The sequence below is a fragment of the Polypterus senegalus genome, chromosome 7 (assembly GCF_016835505.1).
Source record: "Polypterus senegalus isolate Bchr_013 chromosome 7, ASM1683550v1, whole genome shotgun sequence".
Taxonomy (NCBI): Eukaryota; Metazoa; Chordata; class Cladistia; order Polypteriformes; family Polypteridae; genus Polypterus; species Polypterus senegalus.
In genome coordinates, this window is record NC_053160.1 from 2,916,756 (window position 1) to 2,929,835 (window position 13,080).

A 13,080-nucleotide genomic window follows, 5' to 3' on the forward strand; every position below is an offset into this window, starting at 1 on the left:
GGTTTACTTACCTCAGCAGTGACGTTCATGTGACTCTGGTGACTCTTCCTATGAAGTCAGCAGACGGATTGGGAGAGCATAGGGGGGTCATGAGGTCGCTGGAAAGGGGTGTGTGGCACTCCCGATATCAATGCAAAAGGACGAAGGTCCAAGTCTTTAGAGTCCTGGTGCTTCCTGTCTTGCTATATGGTTGTGAGACATGGACACTATCCAGTGACCTGAGACAAAGACTGGACTCCTTCATGTGTGTCTCTCTCCGGAAAATCCTAGGGTACCACTGGTTTGACTTTGTGTTGCTCATGGAGTCCCGAATGAGGCACATGACCTGCATGGTGAGGGAGCGTCAGTTACCGCACTACGGCCATGTGGCTCATTTCCTCGAGGGTGATCCGGCTCGTAAGATCCTCATTGTTGGGGACCCAAGTGGTCAGACCAGGCCAAGGGGTCACCCACGTAACGCCTGGCTGATAGAGGGTCATTTCCGGAGGGTGGGACTGGTCTTCCTGGGGGTTCTTTCGTCATGTGGTGGGTGCGGCAATGTGCTGTACCAGTGCAGGCTCCCCAGCTTGACTTCTCGCTGGCAGATTGATTTTACACGTTTTGTATTTGACAAATAACAATCTTTATGATATGTTCACCTGCAAGGTGACTCTGCACTTTTGCCTTGATTTTCTTATTAGATGATAAACTGTTTTCACAGCTTTTTGCTTATTTTTTCCTCAGAGCTTCATTTGTTGCTCACATGTTAATTACTTTTGCTTCAATTAGAAATGGCTTAACAGCAATCTTATTTTTTCACTTGCTCATTTATTCCTTCACTCCAACTCCATGTGTGGATTCATTCATTCATGTGTTCATTTTTTTTTTATTAACTCAATCCATCACGTGTTCATTACTTCACTCACTCACTATGCGTTCATCTCCTCGTTCCGCTACTCCCCTTTCATTTATTCATTCGTCCCTTCATACACACGTTCACTCAGCACTCACTTATTCGCTCCAATTCTTCTGGATTTCAGTCACTCATTTATTTGTTCACTCGTTTCTCCAATTCATTCAAGCATACGCTCACCCCCACCCTCATCACTTCCATATATATGTATATACATATATATTTATATAATTCACTCACTCATTTATTTGCTAACAGTTTTAATTAGTTTGTGTATTAATTCAGTCATTCTACTGCATTCGTTCATTTGTTCATTCATTTTTATTCACAGATTCCAGTTCCCCTTTCATCCACCCACTTCCTCATTCATTCATTCATATGTTCAAAGCCCCACTCATTCACCAAGTCCCACTGTCATTCATTCATTCACACTCATGCACTTCATTACTCATTCATTGGCTCTCTAAATCATCGCTCTGTGCCTCTTGACTCATTCATTCGTTAATTTGTTCAACGTCTTCAACTCTTCACTCACTCAGTCTCTGAATCATTCATTTTTCACTATCATACTTCTGTGCTTCATCACTCACTTATTCCTTCACTCATTCACTCCCTCACTCACTTGCTCCTTGACTCACTCATTACTTCATTCATTTATTCACTTCCCCACTCACTCACCTATTCTCCCTAATTTGCATATTCATTAGTTCACTCGCTAATTCAAATTCATAATTTATGCCTTAATTCAATCTCCAGCTCATTCATGTAATCACCACTGCTTTCATTCATCTGTTCATTCACACACTCCAATCCCCCCAAGTCGTTCACTTCCTTCATACGTCCAAACTCCACTCATTCACACTCGCATATGTTCACTCTGTCACTCACTAAACACACAGTATTTGCTTCTTGACCCATTCATTCATTCATTCATTCATTCATGTTTCCATCCCACTATCATTTATTCCACTCACTCACCAACTCTTTCTCTAATTTGTATATTCACTGGCTCACTCCTACATTTGCTCACTACTTTATTCATTCGTTTATGAATTACTTCAGTCTTCAGCTCATTCATTTATTCTCTCGACATTCATTCATTTGCTCATTCACACACACCAATCCCCCACTCATCCACCCGCTTACTTACTCATCCACTGCCTCATTCATGTGTTACTTCAGCTCCCCACTCGGTCATTCAGTCCCTCCATCTGTCCTTCACTGTCACGCTTGTGTGCTTCACCCCTCGTTTTTTCATTCAGTTGCTCCTTGACTTATTTGTTCATCCATTCATTCACTCACCCACCCTGTCTGACATTAACAGACTGAAGTTCTCCACCCCACAGCCCCATCACCCCCCTTCTTCATCTCCCAGGCACTCCTAAAGGCGCTTTTCCACTGCATAGTACGGCACGACACGGTTCAGTTCAGCTCACTTTTGGGGCGTTTTCCACTGGGAACAGTACCTGGTACCTGGTCCTTTTTTTAGTACCACCTCAGCCGAGGTTCCAAGCGCGCCAACCGTTACCAAAACGTGACGTGTAAACTCTGCTGGTCACTGATTGGCCGGAGAAAATCTTCATTACTGCGTCACTGGCTATTCTTTTCTTTAAAGGTACACACACGCGGAAGTTTGTGTCCCGTCTCTCCATCGCTGGACGCAGTTTGTTGTATAAGTGGATGAATGTTTCTTCAGACATTAAAGTTCTCCAGCCACTGAGCGTTTGTAAAACCGGGAACAATCACATCCCACCACTCTGAAGCACGGTTAAATGTCCAAACAGATGGTCTGTTGCGGCGACTTTTTTGCAAAATGTGGAAGATCTGTAATATACAGAATCAGCATTTTAATGTTACACTGGCAGTTAAGTTCATTTTATGCTTTGCAACAGTGATAAAAGTTAGCTAGTGATGTGCTTTTTTTTAGATGCTTACCCTTGCGCGTCGTCGAGCTAAAGTGTTGTCGTTGTCTGCGTGTTGTTGTAAAAGTTCCACGGTGTCACGGCAGTAGAGGCGGCGCAACTCTAACGACACGTGAATAATCGCGCCCACTCTAAAGCGGTACTAAACTGCAGTCGAAACGCAAACCGAGCCGAACTGAGCCGAACCAAGGTGAGCTGTACTGAACCGCGCTGTGCCGTACTATGCAGTGGAAAAGCGCCATTAATAGACAGATGGGACATGTGATCCCCAAACTGTCCCAGGTGTGTCTTTTCACCTACTGGGCCATTGCCAGCCCCCCAGAATGTGTGTTTCTTAATTAAACTAGTAGGTCTTCAACATGTTTGTGATGAGTTGCTACACAAGTGTGTCATAAAATGATCCTGCTTCATTCCAGCTTGAATTTTGTGTCAAGTGACACATCAATGCTGATTGATTTTTTTATATATACTGTATATATGGAAGAGAAGGTCTGTGATACGGTTTGCATATTTACAGCTGGAGATCCACAAAGGGAGAAAATGAATCAGGTATCATAAAGTAGTTTTTATTCCTGAGCTTTCAACCCCTACCAGGGGTCTTCATCAGAGGATAATGCTTAGACTTACAAGAATGAAAGGCAAAATATACAGTATAGCAATAACTTACGGGGATGGTCGGTTATTGGGTGTAAAGTCTTGTCTTGTTTATTATGAACATGTTCTTCTTAAGTTTGCATATGCTGGGTTTATGTCCAAGTGTCTCTTGATGGCGTTCTCATTTGATAACCAGGATTCAGCCAGCTCTCTGGCACTTTTATTATTGGCTTTAAATTTTACTTGTACGTCGCCCCAATTAAATGTACGTCCTGTTGATTTAGTATGCGTATAGATCAATGATAGCGAGTCCTTTCTTCTGACGGCGTTGCGGTGTTCCTGTATACGTGTTGCGATTCTTTTTGAAGTTTGTCCAATGTATACCGCTGAGCACGAACTGCATTGAATACTATAAACTGCGTTTCGTGTTTCTGTTGCCGATTTCTTGTTTTTTAGCATTAAAGAGGACCGAGCGCAGAGTGTTCGTAGGTCTGTGTGCTATTCTGACACCTGACTTGGCCAGGATGCGCGCTGCACCTTCAGACACCTTGTGGTGATAAGGGAGTGAGTGCCAGCTGGGGCGGGGGTTCTAATTCGAGTCAATTGTTTGCTGCGTTTTTTGGCGTCTTCTGTGTAGGCTTCGATTAATGAATGTTTTTTGAGTGTCCGTTTGAAGTGAAAAGACAGAAGAGATAACGTCCCTCTTTCATTTTTGTTTCCTTCGTATTACAATGGGTGTGTGGACTCTTCTGAATAGAGTTTTAACACAGCTCCGTTTATGAGATACCGGGTGGCTGCTGCATGGCGAAGTGTAATATCTTGTCTGCGTAGCATTCTTTACGGTAAACACTAGTGGTCAGGGTGGCGTCATTATTTCTTTCAATGTAGACGTCCAGGAAGCTGATATGTCGGTTAATTTCTTTCTCCATTGTGAATTGGATTGCCGGGAATATTGAGTTGATGTGGTTGTAGAATTCATTCGGCTGACCATTTTTTAGTATGACGAATGTGTCGTCCACATAGCGTATCCACATTTTGGGTGTGTTTTCAAATCGCTGCATTACCAGTTCTGCTAGGAGTCCTGATAACGGCGATCCCATTGGCATGCCTTAATCTTTCTGAGTGTAGTATTTGCCGTTGAAATGAAAGTCGAGTTTTTTGGCAGAGTGATCGTCACTGGGGTATAATAAACCAGCAAACCTTCAGTTCCCAAAAGAATCGCAAATCCAAGAATGGCAATCACTTTCTGTTCCCTCCGATATTTGGAGGGAAGAAAAATCATGGAGGGTAGGTGCGTCCTGGGAAAGTTTTCATTTCATTCAATAAACATATTTGTACTGAAGCGGTTTCTTTTTGGAGCGGTGGCTTATCTGGTTCTGGTGTTTCAGAAGCGCGTTGTAGGCGCCTGCGTTCATTGTTTATATCCATGCGGTCTCGTGTTTGTTTTTCTATGGCTGTGTTGTTAGCTAGAAGTCGTTTGCTGACGGCGGCGGATTCGCTTGCTGAAGTGACCATGGCGGCGGATCCGGGCTTGGAGGACCACATTACTAAACGAAGGTGGGATATGCGGTGGTGTGGGCGGTCGCGTTCGAGGGGCGGTGGTATTGTGACCTGAAGTTTAGTTTACAGATCGTGTTGTGTCGTTTGGGCGCCACCTACTGACTCTGGGAAGCCGCTGGGTTTGACGCTGGGGAGCTGAAGCGCAGTGCGCATGCGCTTTCGGTGCGTCTGGCATCCGTGCATATATACTGTACAACCTTCGTTTAGTAATATAGACAAAAGATATTTATTCACCCAAGACACCTTTTAACGATCACCGGTACAAGATCAATGAACAAAGCAAAATACAAAACCAACCCTTCCTTCTATCCTCCAGCTGATGTGTTGCCCGCTGCGTCCCAGCTCTGACTCCTCAATGTGAGGCAGCAGGCTCCTTTTCAAGATGGACCCGGGAATTCTTCTATTGTCACAGCATCTTGGAAGCACTTCTGGGTCACATGGAAATCAGGGTGGTACTCCTGCTGGCAGCGCCCTCTATTGACACGCAGGGACACCGACAGGGCTGTACTCCTGGTGTCCAACTACCAAGCATCTCTATGGGTGTTCAAACTGGGATGCTACCAGAGAACGACTGCCACCTGTTATGTGGGTGTTGGGACTGTTCCCAGCCTCTGACTTCTGCTAGTCCATCCATTAAATTAATGCGGCCGGGCACAAAGTTGTTTTATCAACAGGGCAGGCACTCTGCACTATATGTGTATACATCTATACTGTACATTATCACACGTGTGTGCGTGGGAGGCAGCTAAAGGGCCTGAGTAAGGGCAGTTCCGAATCAGACCGGGATGTAGCAGAGTGCACGGATTTTTTTTCTCCCTTTCCTGTAGACAATTCCCGGGAGATCCCAAGTGGCCCTCTTGACATCACTTCCGGGACCGAGCCTATGGAAGAAGACCTTGCCAGCTCCGGCTCGGACCCCTTTGACCTCACTTCCTGTCTTCCCCTCTAACACTAGAATTACCAGAGCCTACGAGAAAACTCGTAAATCCGGCCCACCTTAAATCCGTTTGCAAATTCATAGAAAGACAGATATGTACTTTATTAATCCCAAGGGGAAATTCACACCCGATCTTGATGCTGTTCGTTTTTAAATCATATTGCATTGGTGCGGTGATGTTTTCTGATTGGTACTACTCAGGCCATAACATGACTTCTTCTAAATATCTGTTTGAACTTGTAGATTTTATTTTATTTCCTATTTTAGTCGTCTGACAGCCACTCGGATGCCCAATGCAAGTGAGTCAGCCGCCGGGCAGAGCGAGCGGGCGCAGGCGCAAACAGCTCACACAGCAGCGCCCTCTCCTGGTGCTTTACATACTGTGACTAAGAGAGGACAACAATGTCGCTTCTCTGAAAATAAACGGAAAGGCAAAGCAATAATGTAAGCATTTCGAAGACCGAATTGACTCAACTGACACAACGTTGTATTTACCTGCAGATAATTATTGTATAGAGCCGACATTATCAAGCTGCAGCTAAATGGTGGCTGAATTCATTAACTACATGGGAAAGGCGCAGCTGCCCTTACTAATGGAAACACCCCGTGGGTTTAAAAATGGACAGACGGTGCCTGTCGGGAGGCGAGGGGGCTTCAGTGGCTTATGCTGCTGACCCTTCAGTCCCAGATGTACATAAACTATAGTGGCAGGCCGCTGATCTCCTTTCTGATTGTGTGCCATTTGTAGTCCCGTTATACAATAAATCATCTCCTTCCCAAGTTCCTACTTATTTAATTTTAACGAATGTCTGTGTATTAACTATATATATATATATATATATATATATATATATATATATATATATATATATATATATATATATATATATATATATATATATATATGAATACATATGTAATATATTAATAGCTAGATGGTGAACTTATTTCAGTTGCTTTTTTTTCTTTCATGGTGTAATAGCGATATTAATTTTATGCTAACATGATCATTTTGTATTAATCGATATTTATCAGTTGCTACTTATTAGATACGACTCTATTGGGTATACTTTAAAAATGTGAACACCATTTTGTGTGAGACCCCCCACTACACACACACACTCCACGTCATTTGAATTGCAGTCTATTGTGTATGAAAGCCACCACAAGCCTCTTTATGGTCAGTTTTGAACTCCTTTGTCAAGCGCTGTGATAAAGCACGGATTTAATGTCATCTACTGACACACGGAAATGTATTCTATCGCCGCTGTTAATTTTGAGCATTACTGGCGGTTACAAAAGTAATAAACAAAAATGTAAGCGCGGACCCACAGATGAAGTAACTTAGCCGCTCAACGCACGTGAACGTCCCGCCATGCTGACGTCATCTGATTTGTGTGACGTCGTGCGGGGCCGTCCAATTGTGACACGCGTGGCTGCCGGCGTGCGCCGATGTTCTTCACTTCAGCTGCACATTCTCGCCGCGCTCTCCCCTGACTTTATGGTCCGACGTCATTTCTTCACTTATTGCCAGTCCGGTCCTGTGGCCTCCGGTAGTTTTCCTAATCCGCGACAGTGTCCAAGAATAGAAAAGACGATAAAGAGGGAAGGCAGTTACAAGAAGATTTGATTGTGATGAGCAGAGAGACACTTCTGTTTATTTATGAAGATGTGCCTGATGAAGGGGCCTTAGCTGCCTCGAAAGCTTGCATTTGTAATCTATTTAGTTAGCCAATAGAAGGTGGCATTTCACCTTACTTTCTCATGTATCAATCTGTGGCTAACACGGTACAAAACTCTACTGCTATGAAGAAAGCGTGGCAGTTGTTTGTTGGCACATTCCAGGCTGCGTTGGGTTTTCTGTATAAAGTGTCATTTTTTGACCCCCAGTAAAACTAAATTTGACATTCCTACTGTGTGTGAATCAAGACGTACCTGCTTTGTTGAGGCGAAGGCCTGAGGATTTTCTCTAGAAAGGAGGACCACCCCAAGGCTGACAGTTCATTCTCCATGTCCGCCTCCCATGCCGGTGCTTCTGAGCAGCATGAACAGAGCTAAGCCACCCCTGAAATGCTGCGACTTGAAGTTTTGTTTCATTGAGCACTTTAAGTAGTGAGATAATCACTAAATACATGTAAAGAATTATTTCAGCGCGGAATGACCAACTTGGCTTCTCCGCCTGCCACTCTTTCACATTTCAAAACTACAGCAACGGTTATTGCTTCATATTTATAATAGCTTTCAGATTTTTTTTCCCAGTCTTTCTCTCCTCTCTGGCCTTTTAGACTGGCCTACAGGTTTTCGTTTTCTAACCCCACGTGAAGTTCTTTTCTTTTGCCATTCTGTGATTTCTGAAATGTTCCCGTTAACAGCCGATTAAACACACGGCACTTAAATGTACAGCAGCAGCACCATCTACTGGCTCGAGCTGGAATAGCAACCCATTGACGGCATTAGTACAAGTGTTCTTAAACTAGAAATAAGCTGAGGGCCCAAATAAGGAAATCGGTGGGACCCAAGCTAACGCCGTCTTTCGAAGCAACTTCATCACGCTGCCACCAAATACTCACAGAAAAATCCACAAGTTAATACACACGCTATCTCTCGAGTTTCTCCACACTGAATCCTCCAGGCACTACTTACAAAAGGTCACATTGACAATCGTGTTACGTTATTTTGAAAATCTTTCCTTTTCTTAGCACAAGCACAGCTGAGAAGCTTCGCTGTATGTGCTCCATAACGCGTTAAAAATCACACATTTAATCACACTTTGCATTACAAGCAAAGGGGAGCTTTTGTCAATGCATGATTTCCTGGTACACCGATTACTTTGATCAGCGCATTCCCGATTCATTTTACCCTCGCACCACCTTAGTTTGAGAAGAAGTCTGAAAAAATATGAGGTTAACACAGAAAAACATCACCAATTCAAGCTTTATGAATAATCGATTCGCCATCAATAATTGTTTTGGTAAAGCCATACTCGGTGTAATCCTCCTTCCATTTTAGAATTTTTCCGCCACTAGCTATGATTAAATGAATGGTAAAAAAGTAAGAGCGAAGTGAGGGTGACTTATTTAGGCAGGCATATATATGACAGCAACACTCATGACAATGTCAATCATGTTACGTTATTATTAAAATGTTTCCTTTTCTTTTTCATTACTTCTTTAACACACTACTTTTCCGCTGCGAGGCGCGGGTATTTTGATATATATATATATATATATACTGCTCAAAAGAATTAAAGGAAAACTTTTAAATCAGAGTATAGCATAAAGTCAATGAAACTTCTGGGATATTAATCTGGTCAGTTAAGTAGCAGAGGGGTTGTTAATCAGTTTCAGCTGCTGTGGTGTTAATGAAATTAACAACAGATGCACTAGAGGGGCAACAATGAGATGACCCCCAAAACAGGAATGAATGGTTTAACAGGTGGAGGCCACTGACATTTTTCCCTCCTCATCTTTTCTGACTGTTTCTTCACTAGTTTTGCATTTGGCTACAGTCAGTGTCACTACTGGTAGCATGAGGCGATACCTGGACCCTACAGAGGTTGCACAGGTAGTCCAACTTCTCCAGGATGGCACATCAATACGTGTCATTGCCAGAAGGTTTGCTGTCTCCCTGCACAGTCTCAAGGGCATGGAGGAGATTCTAGGAGACAAGCAGTTACTCTAGGAGAGCTGGAGAGGGCCATAGAAGGTCCATAACCCATCAGCAGGACCAGTATCTGCTCCTTTGGGCAAGGAGGAACAGGATGAGCACTGCCAGAGCCCTACAAAATGACCTCCAGCAGGCCACTGGTGTGAATGTCTCTGACCAAACAACCAGAAAGACTTCATGAGGGTGACCCAAGGGCCCCATGTCCTCTAATGGGCCCTGAGCTCACTGCCCAGCAGCATGCAGCTCGATTGGCATTCGCCATAGAATACCAGAATTGGCAGATGCACCACTGGTGCCCTGTGCTTTTACAGATGAGAGCAGGTTCACCCTGAGCACGTGACAGAAGTGAAAGGGTCTGGAGAAGCCATGGAGAACATTATGCTGCCTGTAACATCATTCAGCATGAGCAGTTTGGTGGTGGGTTAATGATTGTCTGGGGAGGCATATCCATGGAGGGTCACACAGACCGCTACAGGCTTGACAAAGGCACCTTGGCTGCCATTAGGTATCAGGATGAAATCCTTGGACCCATTGTCAGACCCTATGCTGGTACAGTGGCTCCTGGTGCACGACAATTCCTGGCCTCATATGGTGAGAGTATGCAGGCAGTTCCTGGAGGATGAAGGAATTGATACCATTGACTGGCCACCACACTTTCCTGACCTAAATCCAATAGAACACCTCTGGGACATTATGTTTTGGTCCATCCAATGCCACCAGGTTGCACCTCAGACTGTCCAGGAGCTCAGTGATGCCCTGGTCCAGATCTGGGAGGAGATCCCCACAACACCATCTGTCATCTCATTAGAAGCATGCACCGATGTTGTCAGGCATGTATACAAGAACACAGGGGCCATACAAAGTGCTGCGACAATTTGGGCAAAATGGACTAGCCTGCCACATAATTTTTCACTCTGATTTTGGGGGTCTTTGAATTCAGGGCTCTGTAGGTTGATCATTTTCATTTCCATCAAACGATGTGGCATCCTTTCGTTCCTAACACATTACCCAGTCCATATCAGTATAGATATCCAGGAGGATTTCTTTTTCCCATTGAGATCTGATGTGTTTTCAAAGTGTTCCTTTCATTTTTTTGAGCAGTTTATATATATATATATATATATATATATATATATATATATATATATATATATATATATATATATATAACACATATAATATAATGTGTGTGTGTGTGTATGTATGTATGTATGTATGTATGTGTATATATATATATATGTGTGTGTGTGTATATATATGACAGCAGCAATCCAAGCTGTGAGAAAACAGTAAAAACGAGGCGTGTCAGACGTTGTGGCACATTTTCTGATGCAGCTGCCGAAAACAACTTCGTGACGCTGCCGCCAAATACACAAAACAATTACATTGACAATCATGTTACGTTATTATTAAAATGTTTCCTTTTCTTTTTCATACCTTCTTTAACACACTACTTCTCCGCTGCGAAGTGCGGGTATTTTGCTAGTTGGTAATAAAAACAATGATTCAAAACAGGGATTCCTAAGGTACAGTATATCACTGCCATTGTAAATGATTAATGTAAGCTTTAGTAAAGCTGACTGAAATAGAATAATAAAAATAATTTTTGAAACTAGAATGGTCACTTAACTTTTTCACCTGAATTATGGCGCTAGGTAAGATATAAATTAGTCATAAAATAACAATAATGATCAGTGCCGTTTATATTCCTGATCTTAAATATTTTTAATAACATTTTTCAAACAAGTTCCATGATTAATCTCTCTCTCTCTCTCTCTGTGTATATATATATATATATAAATAAAATAGTGTGTGTAATGTCGTCCACAAGAGGGCGGGGATTTCCGATGAACGAAGGCAAGTGGACGCAGTAAAGCCTGCAGTGTCCGTCTGAGCGTTACGTCGTCTGCCGTCCATAACAGAACTGGAACATCCAACAAAGAAAGGTAACGAGAAAGAAAGATGGATGTAAAGGGTAGAAACTCTGAACATAATACGAACAAAGAGGGATGGATGTAAGCATATGAGGTTAATAAAAGTTCGTAGAAGCACAAGGCAATCGAAACAGAATTGTCATTGTACTCTTAAGTCCGTTTTAGGAGTGGGCGCAAAGAGCGCTAGGTTATTTCATTATATAACTTTTTTTTTTATATAAATCATAAACACAGTTGTATCTGCATACGGTTGTTAAATAAGTAATCGATCACAAAAGAAGTTCTATAAGTTTCTGTAAGTTTCACTATACTAATCACTATATATCTCTCAAAAATTAGTTTGCAAGCACTTCAAAATATCCATTTTATTTTAACAACTCAGTAAAATTACTAAAAGTGCCTAAATTACTCAAAAAAAAATGCATGCACTAGTTGTAGGTTAAATCTTGATGAATAGCGAGATCTTTAATGCCTGCCTCGAGTATTGTGCTGAACGTCTACAGGTTGTCCCAACCTTTTGATATTTTAAGATGTTTGTTCAGTTCTCAGTGGTCCAAACATGGCCCTCTCGCTATCAGCCGAATGAAATTCATGAAACCACAGAAAAGAAATTCTTACCCGCTGAAGCATGTTAAACATCACGCAAAGTATTCTTTGCCCTTCTGTTACAGGATTAGATTCAATGTACGTCGTGACAGCCAACAGACGACGGCCAATCAAACTGCCTTTCAGTATACAGCACTGGCATAGCACTACACACACACACACACACACACACACACACACACACACACACACACACACACGTACCCCACCCTATTAACTCCCTCTTCGTATCTCCACATCATCACATTCTTTCTGCCTCACCCGTTATTTTCATTTTGATATTTTCAACTCCGCGGTCCCATCCACTCGCAAGCTGCGCTGTCATTCCCCTCCCGTCACCCTCTTTCTGATTTTTGATTCTCTTTGGCAGTCGTCTCAGCTGTTTGTTTGACAGGTTGTGAGGTGAGGAGTTTTTTTTTTAAATATATTTTCATGCCATAGAAAGGAAGGGATGTGTCATTTAACATACTGGCGCAAAACACGCAACGCTAAAGCGACGGTGGTAGATCACTTGGCACACAGTTGGCTCTTGATTTTACTATACATTCATAGGTTGACGAAAAACAAACATGTCCGCGACTAAACCTGGAGTTTAGGAAGACCTGGGGTCCATTCTGTACCTCAGACTGAGGTCTGCCCACAATATTCCTGGAAACCGCCTCTTCCTGTCAAGTCTTACAAATACCAACACCAGGGAAAGAATGGCAGCGGTTGGGAAGCTGACCTCCTGCACATCGGGCGTCCTTGATAGAGCACTAAAGACTGAGACGGTGAGTGGGCTACCCAGGCAGTTCATGTGCCACCTGTCTGTTTTAGTTCCCCCTTTTTTATGGACTTTGTCATTCCCTAAGGGACTCCTCTGCTCATTTGTCCGTTGACAAGAGCCATATGTATTGTATGGCACATTGCAAAGGTTAACACTGAGGTCTACGTGGATTACATCGACTTCAAGCTGGCTCAGGTGGGCCG